At 38.9% G+C, this 15,325-nt stretch overlaps 1 protein-coding gene across 2 annotated transcripts in view; it reads left to right on the top strand.

The window, feature by feature from the left end:
* The window catches only part of dtwd1 (DTW domain containing 1), a 43,662-nt gene that overhangs the window by 10,008 nt on the left and 18,329 nt on the right, over window positions 1-15,325 (top strand). The gene's annotated exons all lie outside the window — the stretch shown is intronic.

Here is a 15,325-nt window from a genome sequence, read left to right as displayed (position 1 = left end):
GAGTTAAAAAAATAAATAACCATTATAAAAGCCTACTAATAGTATTCTTACCGCTATACAGAAAAAAAGCATTTTTAAATAGTAAGCTGCTAACAGATTTATTGCAGCACAGGGCAATGAAGTAATTTGTGGGCTTGTTCATAAGTTACAAGCAGCAGATTACTGACATCTCTATATTTTTCTGGGGACTTTTAGGCTAAGTAGCGACAGGCAGATCAGTAAACACAGAAGAAATAATTTAAGGTTTCCTGAAATACTCACACTTTTTTTTCCCAGGGAAAGAGTCAAAGGTCAGGTACTGTGGCCATCTGTTTTACTGTAAGCATTAAGACTGAAAGGAAGAAGAGTATGCTGCTTCCATCAAAAGTTTAAAAATGTGAAACACGTTCAGCTTTAATTTCTTTGAGAAATACTAAGATCACATGCAGATTCTTCACTATTGTGTGATTCATTACACAGGATTTTCTTATTCATGGGGGCAAGTGAAAAGGTAATGTGGATTCAGAAAGTGTTTAGACTCCTTCACTTTTGTCACACGTTTGGCACTGTTGCAGCTTTATGCTAAAATCCATATAAATGTTGCCTGATATGGGGAAAAAAATACATTTAAGTACCCCAGAATGACAATGCAAAATCTTGATGTTAAGAATTTTTGCAAATTCATTAAAAAAAATAAATAAATAAATAAAAAACAGAAATCAACATAGGTTGATAGATCTTCAATATGTCATTACTAGCTGTGCTGCCTATCTAAGATGGGTTGAAATCTAAGTAATTAATGTAGATCTTACTCAGCATTAATGTTTGCAGTGCCCCATTCAATGTACATGTATCTGTTTTATGTCATTTGGTATGGGATTCCTAATAATAGTGTTAGTGTTTGTGATGCACTATCTGTTCAAATGACAAATGTAATGCATACGTTTCTGTGTTATGCCATTTGGTATGGGATTTATAAAAGCAGTCTTTGACCATGTCATTGAGACATCTGTAAAGATGAAGAAAAGAAAAACGCACTTTAACTAGTGGCCTTTTCTCACTTGTGAGCTGGCAAGAAGGCTATGTGATACAACCAGGGTTTATTCCTTGGCTATGTTTATTTTCCCTTTTATATGTGTATGTATTTTTCATATTAATATGGTTATGTTTTTTATTAATGTACCGTATGTTAAAATGTTCCGCCATGGTTTGTGTTTTGTGTGCAGAAACCCAATAGGCAGTTGTTGCTGCTGGGTCCTGTCTCTGCTATTATACTAAGTTCAGAGAGAGGATCCCAGCAGTGGGTCATTGAGTTTGTCTGAGTTTATTGTTTGGTTTTCCCATTTTATTATTGCTTCTGTTCGAGGATTACTGATTTTGAATTTTGTATCCGGGCTTAGTTTTCCTTGATTGCCTTTAAGGAAAGTCCTTTTTGCACAGTTAATGTTGTGCCTCCTTTTGCTTTTCTTCAACAAATACTGAATTAATAAAGATTCTTGCTAGGAGGTTTTATGGTCTCTCCCTAAAGGGGCATTTTATATAGTTTGGAACATTAAAGACATTTTATGAAATTTTAAAAACAGTTAATTTTGAGCCTGTGTATGCTAAAGAATATCATTCACAGTTGAGGGGCTAGCTGCCATATCTGGACAGGCTAGAGAAGGGCCTAACCTGCTTTTGTGACTTTTGAGAGGCCTCAGAACTTGTCTCGCCATGTTTGTGATATATAAATAGCACTACTCGTTTTCATTTAATGCATTAAAATATAATTGTCCCACCAGAAAAAGCAGCAAATCATGCCATTTTTTTCAAGTAGGAATTGTAATGGACATGTTATTGACAAATTGATAGATGATCTGGCAGCACCCATTTATCAGCATTATCAGAAGTTCATTACTGAACAGCACAATTCCTGATTCACCAAAAGTGTCAGTAATCAGACCATTACTGAAAGAAAAAAAAAACAACACACAAAGCTAGACATACATATGCTTAACAATGACAGACCCATTTCAAATTTACTCGTCTTCTAAAATGCTTGGAAAAATAGTTGCCACTCATGTTCAGTCTCACCTTACACATCACAATTCATTTGAGAATTTCCAGTCTCTCTCATCTGCACCAGTAACAGTACACAAACAACACCAACCTATGCTGTAAATGACATTCTAATGTTCTCTCATGAAGGAAAAGCTTTAAAACCTTTGATCATTCTGTTTTAATACAACGGCTAGAAAATGACATTGGGCTGTTAAGCACTGTGCTTGTGTGGTTTTTAGTTCATATTTTTCAAATCAATTTCTGCACGCTGAGAAATGTGCAGACAGTGCTGTATTATGCTCAGCAGTTTAAATATAGTGTCCCACAGGGCTCAGTGCTGAACCCTTTACATGCTTCAATTAGGAATTATAATTAGAAATTCATTCATTTTCACTCATCTGCAGATGATACCCAGCAGTACTTTCAGACAAACGATGCTTCTCCAATAGAGTCCTTAATTCATTGTGTCAGTAAGTTAAAGAGTAATTAAATGAGAACTACTTATGTCCGAATAAAAGGAAAAAAAAAACACCTTTATTGTTGAAGTCCACATCATTACCCCACAATATTCTGTCACTTTCAACTCCATCGGACTAACCATTTGCTTTACTGAATCAGAGCAGCACTTAGAAGCAATATCTTTGACACTAACATGTTGTTTAAAAACACACACTACAAAACTTTCAAAAACATTTTTCTATTTTAAAAATATTGGAAAATTAAGATTTGTTTAAATATGAAGGATACTGAAAAATGAATTTGTGCTATTATTTCTAGTAGGACTGACAACTGAAATGCATTTTTCCGAGACTGTTCAAATCTTACTTTATGCAGCTTTCAGTTTATTCAAAATGCTGCTGCAGTACTTACAAGAACTAGAAAGTATGAACACACAACTCCTGCCTTTTAAGCTTTACAGGAAGCCGGTGTAAAGAATGAAGTAAAATCGTCCTTCTTATATATTAAGCCAAGGCTGTGCTTACTTATCTTAACATTACTTGAAAACCAGAGCATGCATTAATATCTCAAATGCCAGCCAAAACAAAGATTTCAAGGATTAATAAAACAATAGAGGGATGTCAAGCATTTAGTCACAGGGCTCCAGAGCCATGGAGTGATCTACCTGCTAATAAAAGAGATGCCCCTTCAGCCTCCGCGTTTAAATTCAGGCTGAAGACTCACTTCTTTAGTTAAGTGTACCCAGATTAGATGTGTATGTTGCATCTCTGTTAGTCATTTGTACAGAAATATAAATAATTTAATATTATAAACCCTGCTGTGGGCTGGCACCCTGCCCAGGGTTTGTTTCCTGCCTTGCGCCTTGTGTTGGCTGAGATTGGCTCCAGCAGAACCCCGTGACCCTGTAGTTAGGATATAGCGGGTTGGATAATGGATGGATGGAATATTATAAACCATTACTACCCCTTCTCTGTTTTGTAGCTAGTTGTGGCATTTGGAGCTCTGGAATTAACAGAAGGAAAGGTTTTGTCATCAAATTAGATGGCCCAGCACAAACACACCAATCCTTGTCCTGGGTGGCAAAGGCATCCCGGTCTCTGTGTGTTAAAACTGACCATTGACCCTGCAGAGGTTGCTTTTCTCCAGAGTTTGTTTCTCTCTCTCCTACATTATCTGCTGTTCCTAGTTCAACAATTAATGGACAGATATTGCTGGGTTACATTTATGATAAGCAGTTTAAAAGTACTTTGCGTCTATATGAATTCATTATCCAAAGTTTGTAGTTGCACCCTATCCAAGAACCTGTCACAGCACTCTTTTCCTGAATGCAATGAAGAGTACTATATAAAAATAAACTGAAATGAACAGAATGTAATTACACAAAAGTAGAGATGAGTGAAATGGTTTGCGTGAACTGAAATTGCAGTGAGACTATTTCACTTCACAAAGTAATTTGTGAAACAAATTGCTTTACTTCCAGTGAAATCTGTGCCATTGACATGAGAAGAAATAAGCAGGTACATGGAATAATTTTTGATGTGCCGTATCTGTCATTTAGCATATTAGATTTAAATAAAAATGACCAGGCTCATTTCTTGTCACATGTAGACAATTTGTCAAGCTTTCAGACATCAGTTGTGTTTGTTCTAGTAACGGTATGCCTACTTTGCCAATTATTATGATGACAAAATCCACAGAGACTGCGACCACGCTGGGGTTCTAACTGTGCTAGCGCTATTATGCTGGCTATGCAGTACATGTCCACAGTGATTCTATAGAATTTGTCTTTGCTTGTTGCTGACAGAAATGTTACCCGTTCTGAGGTCTATTCAGACAAGCAGAGAAGACAAATGTTGCCTAGTGTGCTGGGTCACCATTCATGAACTCTTCAAAAGGTGCCTTCTTGTAGACAGAATGTACGGCACCATTCGCATCACTGGAAGTTAACAAAACACAATGAAAATCTGCTCTCGATCACACTGACACCACTTGGCTCATGCTAATGACAGGAAAGTAATATTCTGTAGAGTAAATAAACTTAACACTCATTCAAATCTAGGAAATTCCAGAAAAGAGCAAAAAAGTAGAATGGTAAATATTTAGTAGATTGCCTTTAAAACTGACACTTTTGGCATCCATAGTGTACTCTTATGTTTGAAATTAAATAAAGTTTCAAATGTTATGCAGTATAGTCCAGTTTTTTTTTATTTTTTATTAAACTAATAATAAACATTATTGTGGCCTAGATTAATATGAAATAGACTACAAATAGTAAATGATAAATTTTGTTCAGTTTTTGTAATGCATCATTCGCTCGATTAATTTGACACACTTTCTCATTTAAACTAAACAATGTTACCAGCAAATTAAAACCTCTGGCTGTGTAAGAATCTATAAATCAAAATGCACTACCGATGATGTACTGAGTGAAATGAACAAAGGTGCTGTGTCAAAGCAGTAAACTCACAAGATGGTGTTGCTCACAATTTGTGTAATTCTGCTTCCCTCCGTAGCGACCAAGGGATTTTGCAGCTGATAACTCTAAAAACAGAAAGCCGCGGTCAGTCCAAGATTCCTGGATGGAGGCCCGTTTTTAATTGTAGAGCATGAACTGTAAAGAAATGAAATTAAAATACAAAATGTCCAAAGACCCCCAGGTCCAATGTGTAGGAAAAGCTTCTGAATCTGCTTCACTACTGACCCCTGACTTTTTTGTAATGGCAATTATTAAATAAATATCGAGGCAACCAGAAGGGACAGGTCTTTGGATTGCAGGGTGGAAATGATGTCATGGGTCCACTTGGGCATCATCCTCTATTCCGAGGAATAGAATTGCACTGCAGAACTCAAAATATCCACTCTGCTGAGGAGCCAATCAGATTCCACATATCTAATGGGGTTTGCATTATACATCAATGATGTCACCTGATACTGCCAGTCATTTATATCTTTCTCAATGTGTCTATATCAAGCTGTACCTCACATGTCATTTACATAACTGTTAAGATTAGGGTTGTTGAAGGGCTATCTTACTTGTGATTAATGAGGACTCTGGGTGTGTTGTGTAGTAGGACTATCTCTCGAATCGCAAACTGTTGTGTAGTGCTGCAGGCAGCAGCCAGAACCTTCTTAGAGTTTCCATTGTGTAAATCATGGGACATAAATGTGCAGTCCAATTGGGTGTTCAATAGAGCGACTGAATCACAGGGCTCTAGAGGTCTGCAGCTAGCCCCTTTTCATTCTAAGGGCAAACGGGGAAAAGAAGTTGACCTTGGCAGTGAGACATCACATTGTTGTTAACTGGTAGACCTGTCTTTATTTTAAACTTTTTCAGTCGCCTCCATGATTCTGTACAGAAACTATAGCATTTATATATTCTACTAGCCATGTGCGCCCAACTACGTTGCGCGTGTTAAAGTTGTCTGTGAAGGGCTCCCTGTTTAAACGTGACTGCCAGCTGTGAACTAGGCCCTTCGTCGCACAGCATTATGATTTTTGTTGTTATGAAACAAAATTACAAAAGAAAACCCTTAGACATTGATTCAATAGGAACGGCCTACTTGGAATCACTGTCCGAATCGTAATTATGTGGTGGTGTAGAAGCATTTCTGCTTCTGTCCGTTCGCAGTCCGTCTCATTTTCACGACGCTGTTGTTTCCTCTTACGATGTCTTCTCAACCTTTCTCCAATCTCGCAGGTTGCTTTGTGGCAATCCAAAGAGTAAGGCAATATACACGGAGCAATGGTTATAAAAGGGGGACACATACTGTAGGTATCCAGGCTCTTTAAAGCATCATTAGGGATCACTTCACTGACATGTGAGCAAGCCACAGTACAACTGTGAGACACGCAGCACTCGCCGGCTACAACGTAACAATAATTAATTTCCCAAACGTGCTGTTACGTTGTCATTCATTTTACCCACTGTCTTTCTTTCATTCATATGTTAAGTAGGCACGTACCTTTTATCTTCGGCAATCTCATTCTCTAACCAGGCCTCAGGAGCTAACCAGCGTAACACTGTCCACCACCCCTTTCGTTATTCCGGCACATTGTTGACATCCGTGAGTAACAACAACGTACTAAACTGGAAGGTGGTCTACGCATGCGTGGAATTGGCGGACAAAGATCAAGATCTAAATGAAGATCTCTTTAGTTAACTTAAAGCACAACAATTTGTTTAGTTTGAATGTCTGTGTTTTGAGGTGTGACTGGAGTACTACAGTCTTCAGTAGTATAAGCCTGGAGGAAATTCTTAATGCAATGCCTATGTTTTAGCTTTCTCTCTACTGCCATCTAGTGCTTCTTCTTCTAATTCATTCGTGGACAAACAAAGATCAAGATCCAAATGAAGATTATATATAGAGATAATACAGTATATAGTCAAATTGTCTAATAGGGTTACCAAGTAGTTTGGTAGTTTTAATTTGAAGAACCCAAAGTGTTAAAACCTCAGATAATGACACAATTTTACACCCACAATTCAGGGTTGTGGGGGCCAGAATCTTTTCCAGCAGAACAGGCAAAGGCAGAGACCATCCCTTGAGAAGGATGCCAGTGCATCATAGGTAAATGTAGAGTCACCAATTAACCTGTGGGAAGAATATTGAAGAAAAGCCCACTGTGATACAAGGTGAACTCCAATGATAACCCAGTGCCATATTTGACACTAACGCCCTTGTTCTATGAGGCAAGGCAGCACCAATCACTGCTTCACCATGTTGCTGCTAATAACATCTCTCTTACAAATTATCCCCAAAGTGAGGGCATGAACCTTTTTGGCAGGTTCGCCTGCAGGTTGATAAGTGCCATGACTTTACTCCAGCACATACGGAGAAAATGTGCTAGAATTCATTGTTCAACAGTCAATGGACCATCACATTTTCCATGTTTTCACAACACTTTTGAGCATGCCTTTATGCAACACGTTGGACTGTGTTTGTCACACTTGCACACAGATACAGTACATATAATAAATAAGAAAGACTTGTACTTTAAAAGTTTTTTACAAAGTTTAACAGAAACAAGCTTGGAAAAAAAGCTCTGTTTAAGCTAGAAAGAAAAAAAAGACATTGAAATAAAACAGAAAATTTAGACATGTAATAAATTAATAAAACGATTACTATTTAATGCAAGATACACTTAAAGGAATACAACACTCAATTATATATTTTTTATATATGTTACCCCATGCAGTTTGATTCTCTGTGAAAACATGAGATTACAAGTTGTTGTCAAAGTAACAAAGTTTCTGATAGAATAAGTACCTACGGCAACCAGCACTTGCCAACAGCAAACAATGTAAAAAAACATCCATGGAAAAAAATTGCAAATTCCTTGTGCCACATAACATGTCAGCTCATCCAGTTGTGTGCTTACAATGTCCCAAACACATGTGTTTTTACTAAAATACTAGTTATGCTACCTGTCTAAGGGCTGGTTTGTACTTCATGCTCAGAACATGTACATGCATGCATCATGGCTGCCGCGCATTCCCACACGCCCTTTAAGCACGTCCTCAGAAATTAACACGATGCGTGTGCAAGTTGCAGTACCAGCAAAAATATGGGTGGCATGTGTGTTCAACTTTTGGTATGTGATGTCAGCATCATTGTTTATTCTCAACATGCAATGGCAAGCTTGCAGCTCCAACAGGATCAATCTGAGTTCTTCGATGATTTCTCGAACTGACACCTGGTAGAATTCTTCAGATGTACTTAAAAGTATGTGCACAAGTATATACAGTTCACTGCTTGAGTAGCAGTAGCGTCCTCAAGCTCATGCGTCATGTAGCGTTAAGTATATCCCTGGCCTAAGGTGGGTTGACATCAAAGTAATTAATATAGACTTCATTGTTAACCTTTGAAGTGCACCATGCAATGCATATGTCTGTTATATGCCATTTGGCATGGGATTCGTAAAAACAGTACAAATGTTTGTGATGTGCCATCTATTGGAATGACAGAGACATAGCAGTCAGACAGACACTTAAAGCTTTTATTAAGATGGATTGTTAAATAAATGGATGGATGCATATAAAAACATGACATTTAATAAATATTAGGACCATTGAGACTTAAAACCTTGCTAGTTACAATGATTTTATCTAATAGTGTAAGAGTTTAAGCTGAAGCTGGATCCAGTACTGCAAAGGACTGAGGCACTACAAACACGTACTTTACTAGCCAGCGGGCCTTTAGCCTTCCCAGGCTTAATCCCCACTCTTGTGGCCAGCTTCTTGGTCTAACAGGCCCATAGAAAAGGAATCTCTCAAAGGACAAATTCAGTATTTTTCAAGTCAAAGATTTATTTCTTCACAAACATGCTATGTAAGCATTTGCCCCACAAGATAGTGTTCTAAAGTTTAATCACTTTATATAAATTAAAATATATATATATATACTGTATATACTGTATCTTGCCCAGACTGGTGCTTTTACATTTTAATCTATGAGGTATGGAGGAAAAACTTAAACACTTACCAAATATATCCATTTTTCAACCCAAGACAGTTGTAGAGTATTAATGCACATCTTGCAATTGCCCACACATATGCATTTCAGCCATTTAAAAGTAAGACCAGCCATACCTCAGCACCTTGTCTTCCTGACAGGCAAGCCAAGAGTTAAAAAAATATATATTTCTCTGCACTACCACAAGCTACATGGGGTAGGTTGCATATAAAAAGTATATCTTTTTTTGGTGGGAGTATTATTTTAGGGTCACCAGAAGAGAATGGACCACCCCTTCAAGTCAGTTGACCCTTGTCTGATTCAAGAGAAGACCAAACATGGCAGGACTCAAGGTGACTATTGGCTGTGAACTGAAGAGGAGTTCTGCTCAAGGCAGCCCCAAGGCACATAAATTAACCAGGAGTTCCTAACCAGTGGAGACTCAGGCTTTTTATTAAGGAAAGCTAGTCACTTTCTTGATACTTTAATTTAGACCATTTTGCAGAGATCTGTTTTCACTTTGACATTAAAGGGTGTTTTTCTCTTGATCAGTGTCAGAAAAAGTTTGAATTACAGTCAAATGTAAAAAGTTCTAAGGGGTGAATTCTTTTTATAGGCGCTGTGAATGACAGCTAATAACATTTTACATTTCCTCCTTCACCCTGTAAAAGCTGCATGCTCATTACTGACTGAAGCACTGATTTTGTTCTTTTGAGTCAAACTTTCAAATTTTAAGATTTGTTTTGGAAATTGTTGCCACATTTGAGCATGCTTTTTCTTTCGGGAAACCTAGAAGAAAAAACAAAAACACAAGCAAACTCTGAGATTAGATGCAAATTAGATATCATTTTTGGGTTTATTTTAGCACATTTAAACAATTTATACAAAAATGGGCCATTCAGCTCAACAAAGCTTGTCAGTCCTATCCACTTAATTCTTCCAAAATATATCAGGATTAGTTTTGAAAGTCCCTGAAGTCCTACTGTCTACCACAATACTTGGTCTTGTATTTTGTGCGTCTGTGGTTCTCTGTGTGAAGACAAACATCTTTATTTTTGTGTAAAATTTACTTTTGACAAGTTTCCAACTGTGTCCCCGTGTTCTTAATGAACTCATTTTAAAATAACACTATTGATCCACTGGACTAATTCCTTCATAATTTGAAACACTTCAGTCATGTCACCACTTCATCTTAAGGCTCAGTTCTTTTAATCTTTCCCCATAACTCATCCCCTGTAGCCCCGAATCAGCCTAGTTGCTCTCCTCTGCACTTTTTGCAGTGCTGCCATGTCATTTTTGTAGTCTGGACACCAAAACTGTACACAGTACTCCAAATGAGGTCTAAGCAGTGTGATATAAATAATAATATAATTTCTATGGACTTGTACTCCACACATCAGGGCGCCAGATAACCTAACATTCTGTTAGCCTCATGGATGGCCTCTGAAGAATGGAGGTTGATAGTGTCGAGTTCTGTCAGACTTCCCGTTGTGTATTCATTGTTTAGATACTTAGCAGTGTACAACTGAAAACTACATAACATAAAATTCTCAAACCCGCTTAATACAATTTGTGGTTGCAGGTCTGCTGGCAATGACCCATCCTGGCAGCACTGGGGTGCAAAGCAAAAAATAGCTCTGGATAGGCAGGGAGCCAGTCCATCAGACAATCCACTCATGTATACACTCACTGTAGTCCAATTTTAAGTCTCCATTTAACATAACGTGTGAGGAAAAATGAAGAACTTGGAGAAAAGCTCACACAAACACCACATAGACAATAGCCAAGCACAGGAGTCAAACCAAGCATGCTGGATCTCTGAGGCAGCAGTACTAACCACTGAGCCACCTTGCCTCCCTACGGCAATATTTATTTGAATCTTTTAATTAAAACTAGGGGGCTGTGCCCCCTGCTCGCTTCGCTCGTTCGACCACCCCCCTCCCCAGGGCGTGCCACGCACCAGCCACATCACATCTCTGCTGCTCGCGTTGTGAAGCGGGGGCTGAATGCACGCTAAGGAGATGCGGTCAGCTTAGCCGCTGTCTTACTGCTGCCGAGTTGGGTGTTCTACTTGTTGCGCTGTTTGTCGATCATTTTAAAGCCTGTGCAGCAGCTGTCCTTTTGTCTCACTGCCTTGTCTCGCAGAACGTTAGTGTCTCCAAGAAAATCACATATCCTTCTAAGCCTTCCAAGATTTTTTTTTTTATAATAGAGAGATTTGTCTTATTTGAAATATTACAACATCTAAAACTGCAATTACAATTCCAGTCAATTGTAATGACAAGGACTGTCCCTCTATGAGTTTTGGGTTGTTCATGCATGTGCTCTATAATGGTTTGGCACCCTGTCCTGGGCTGTTTCCTGCCTTGCGTTGAGTGCTGCTGGGAAAGTCCCTTGTGACTCTGAATTGGATTAATTGGTTTGAGAATGTATGTTTGTAACAGCTAGTCTTCCTCAAATCCAGAATAATCCTAAGGAAGCCACAGTATATAAACCAGGGTTTTTTTCTTTAATAATAAATATAGAACATAAGGGAGAGATTAACACATTGGAACAAAACGGTGGTATGGCTGGTCTGCTTCCCCGTTGAGGATAACACAAGCACTCTCTGTTTTATTTCTTATTCCTCTTTTTTTCTTATTTTTTATTAGCTGCTCCTGTTTTGTAAAAAAAAAATTATAGCTCTCCCCGTCCCCCAAAGCAGCTTTGTCCAACTCACCCTTGACTCAAAGTTCACTAGGCCAGATAGAGATTTTTAAGCCCCACAAAGGGACCATTTTCCCGATGAGAGGAATGCCTTCTGAAACTATTTGGGCCATTTTCCTGGAATTCCCACCCCATGTACTCCAGCAGGCCTAAGACTGGGCTTAAAGGATCATGCAATTCCCTGGTAGCCATTTAAACATGATGTATGCAGTGGATTCAGAAAGTATTCTGACTCCTTCATTCTTTTTCACTTTGTTATGTTGTAACCTTATACCAAAATTTTTTAAATTAATTTTTTACAAATTTATTAAAAATAAAAAACTGAAATATCACATTGACAAAAGTATTCAGACCCTTTACTATGTCACTTGAAATAGGGCTTAGGTGCATCCTTCTCTATTGATAATCATTGAGATGTTGCTTCAATTTGTTTGTAGTCCACCTGCAGTTTATTCAGTTGATTGGACTTGATGAAGAGGCACACACCTATCTATAGAAGGTCCAACTGCTGACAGTCTGTATCAGAGTAAAAACCAATCAATCTGGTTGAAGTAAGTTCCTGCAGACCTTAGACACAGGATTTTGTTGAGACAAAGATGTGGGGAGGGCTACAGAAAAATCCTTGCAGTGTAGAAGGTTCCCAAGAGCCCAGCTGCCTTCATAATTATTATATGTTAGAAATTTGGAACAACCACAAATCTTTCTAGGAGCTGGCTACCCAGCCAAACTGAACAATGGTATGAGAAATGCAACAGTAAGAGAGGTGACCAAGAACTTTATGCTCACTCTGGCAGAGCTCCAGAGAACCTGCATGGAGATGGGAGAAAACTCCAGAAGGACAACCATCACTACAACACTTCACTGATGTGGGCTTTATGACACAATAGCCAGGCAGAAGCCTCTCCTCAGTAAGTGACACACGGAAGTCACCTTGGAGTTTGCAGAAAGGCACCAGAAGGACTTTCTGACTGTGAGAAACAATATTCTGTGGTCTAATGAAATCAACATTAGAGTCATGTCTGAGGGAAACCAGGCACCAGGTATCACCCATGCAATAACATTCCATCAGTGAAGCATCATGGTCGCAGCATCATGCTGTGGGGTTGTTTTTCAGTGGTAGGGTCTGGGAGATTAGGCAGGGTGGAGGGAAAGCTGAATGGAGCAATGGACCGAGATATCTGTAATGACAATCTGCTCCAGAGTGCTCTAGACCTCAGACTGGGCAGAAGGTCACCTTTCAACAGGACAATGACCCAAAGCAATGGCAACAAAGTAGTGGCTTGGGGTCAACTGTGGGATTGTTCTTGAATTGCCCAGGCAGAGCTTAGACTTGAACCCAACCGAAACAACTCTTGAAAGACGTGAATTGAACTGTCCACTGATGGTCTCTGTCCACACCTGACAGAGTTTGAAAGGAGCTGCTGGGAAGAATGGCTGAAAATCCCCAAATCTGGGTGTTGGAAGCTTGTCAGGTCAGAAGACTTCAAACTGGAATCACTGCTAAAGGGACTTCAACTAAGTACTGATTACAGGGTCTGTTTTTTGTATTTTTTATTTAAATACATTTGCAAAACTTTCTAAAATCCTGTTTTTGCTTTATCATTCTGGGGTATTGAGTGTTGGTTGATGGCGAAAAAAATGAATTTAAAAAATGTTAGCGCGAGGCCGCAACGTAACAAAAATTGAAAATAGTGAAAGGGTATGAAAACTTTCTGAAGACACTATAACTGGGGAGTCATGCATAATGGAACAGGCCACCTTACAGCCCCTATTAAATTTGAGGACATGTATATCATTATACTTTACATTGATATGCCTTGCTCTTTTTCCTTTACCTCTGGGGAAAAAATGTCCTTGTCGCTCACTATAAATACATTATTTTCTGGTCCTGATGGAAGACTTTTGATTTTACCGGAATGATGGTATATGTTGAGTCAATCAAATTTCACTCCCAAACTGTCATCGCCTTATTGCTATCTGCTGATGCACTTCCAGATCTGCTTTATGTCCTTCCATCCATCCAGGGCCGCGGGGAAGCTGGAGTTTATCCCAGCAAGCATCAAGCACAAGGTAAGGAAAAATCCCTGGGCAGGGCAACAACCCATCGCAGGTGTTGAACACAAAGACACACACCGACAAGCACACTAAGGCCAGTTTAGTATTGTCAACCCACCTAACCTGCATGTCTTTGGACTGCTGACAGAAACCGTCATGGACACAGGGAGAACCATTAACATGAAATCTGGTTTACTTTATGTAAGGCAGCAGCAGAACCACTACATCACTGTGCCGTCCCTCTACTATATGTATGTAGTCAAAATCCCTTTGTTCCTGAGCCATCAAAGAGACTAATATTAGATATTGAATTCAAATAATTAAAGATACAAAGTCTAACCTTTTTTCTCAGCTTTCGAAGCGCAGATGATGGTGTTAGAAGCAAGGACATGTACCTTTGAAGACAGCTCTATCACCCTTTGTTCTATAGAAGTGATGGTAGCCTCATCAAAAGGTGCGTTCCTACGTAGCTGTCCTGCAACTGCATCACATGAGCTGCAAACAGCTAGATCTTCTGCAACCTCCAGACTTTCTTCAATGACCAAAGGCCATGTCTCCTGAAAGCAAATTTGTATTTACGAATTAGTGACATTTGCAAAAAAAAATATATATATATATATTGCAGTGTTCTCATAATTTGTCTGATACTTGGGTTGCCCAGGGGGTTAGTGCTTCTTCTTCACAGATTCAGCATCTCCTGTATTTAAATGCTATGACTGTCTAAGAGGAGTATGAACTTTCTACCTGCGTCCGAATGAGCTCTACTCCAGGTATTCCAGTTTTCTTCCCACATAACTAAGACATGCAACATCAGGCCATTCTAAATGTGGCTGGGTTGTGCGTAGACTTTCAGTAGACTGGTGCCCCTTCCAGGGCTGGTTCTTATCTTGTTCCCAGTCCTGCTAGGATAGCTCATCCAGTCTTAAACTGTATACATCTTGCCAGGAACACACACCAAATGGAGAGTCTTCATTGCTCTACCAAGGTAGGAATTGGGGGGAACAGAGAGCCTTACGCAGCTTGCATTAACAGACGGGAATAAAGTAATCTCTGTCAGCTCTGCTAAGCTCAAGTGAACGGTGGTTTTGCCCTTTCTTTGGAGAATGGTGAATGTTCTGATTGCCATCTTTATGCTCTCACACCTTAATACTTGCCTCTCATGTCCTTTGTTGTAGTAGTGGTGACTGTTCTGCTTACCACGGAGTCCCTGACTCCTCTAATTTAGCCTCTCAAGTTTATTTTACTTCTCTCTTTTGAGAATTACATGTATAGCAGAACATTCTTTTCTTTCCAATCATACACATATAACTAGGCTGTTTATTTACATACTGTAAAGAGCAAACTAAAGTTCCTTTTGGGATACGTTGCCAGCCAATGAGGAAACATTCTAAAAAATGAAATACATTTGGCACTTACCTTTTTCTCATAATGTAGAAACTCTTCAAAAGTTTGTGGTGGTTCTTGCATTTTTAAAAACTAAAAGGAATCTGCTTCTTTCTTCCTTTCAGGCCTATTCTGCTCGTCACGTTGCTTTATCTGCATAATGTACAAATTTCATATAACAAAAGTTCATTTTAAAGAGTGTCACCCTCCCTCCGGGTTCCTCCCAGGTATGTAGTCCCACCCTACACCAA

This window comes from Polypterus senegalus, chromosome 12 (genome assembly GCF_016835505.1).
Source record: "Polypterus senegalus isolate Bchr_013 chromosome 12, ASM1683550v1, whole genome shotgun sequence".
Taxonomy (NCBI): Eukaryota; Metazoa; Chordata; class Cladistia; order Polypteriformes; family Polypteridae; genus Polypterus; species Polypterus senegalus.
The sequence above is the reverse complement of the archived record's forward strand: the minus strand, read 5'-3'. Positions and strand labels throughout refer to the sequence as shown.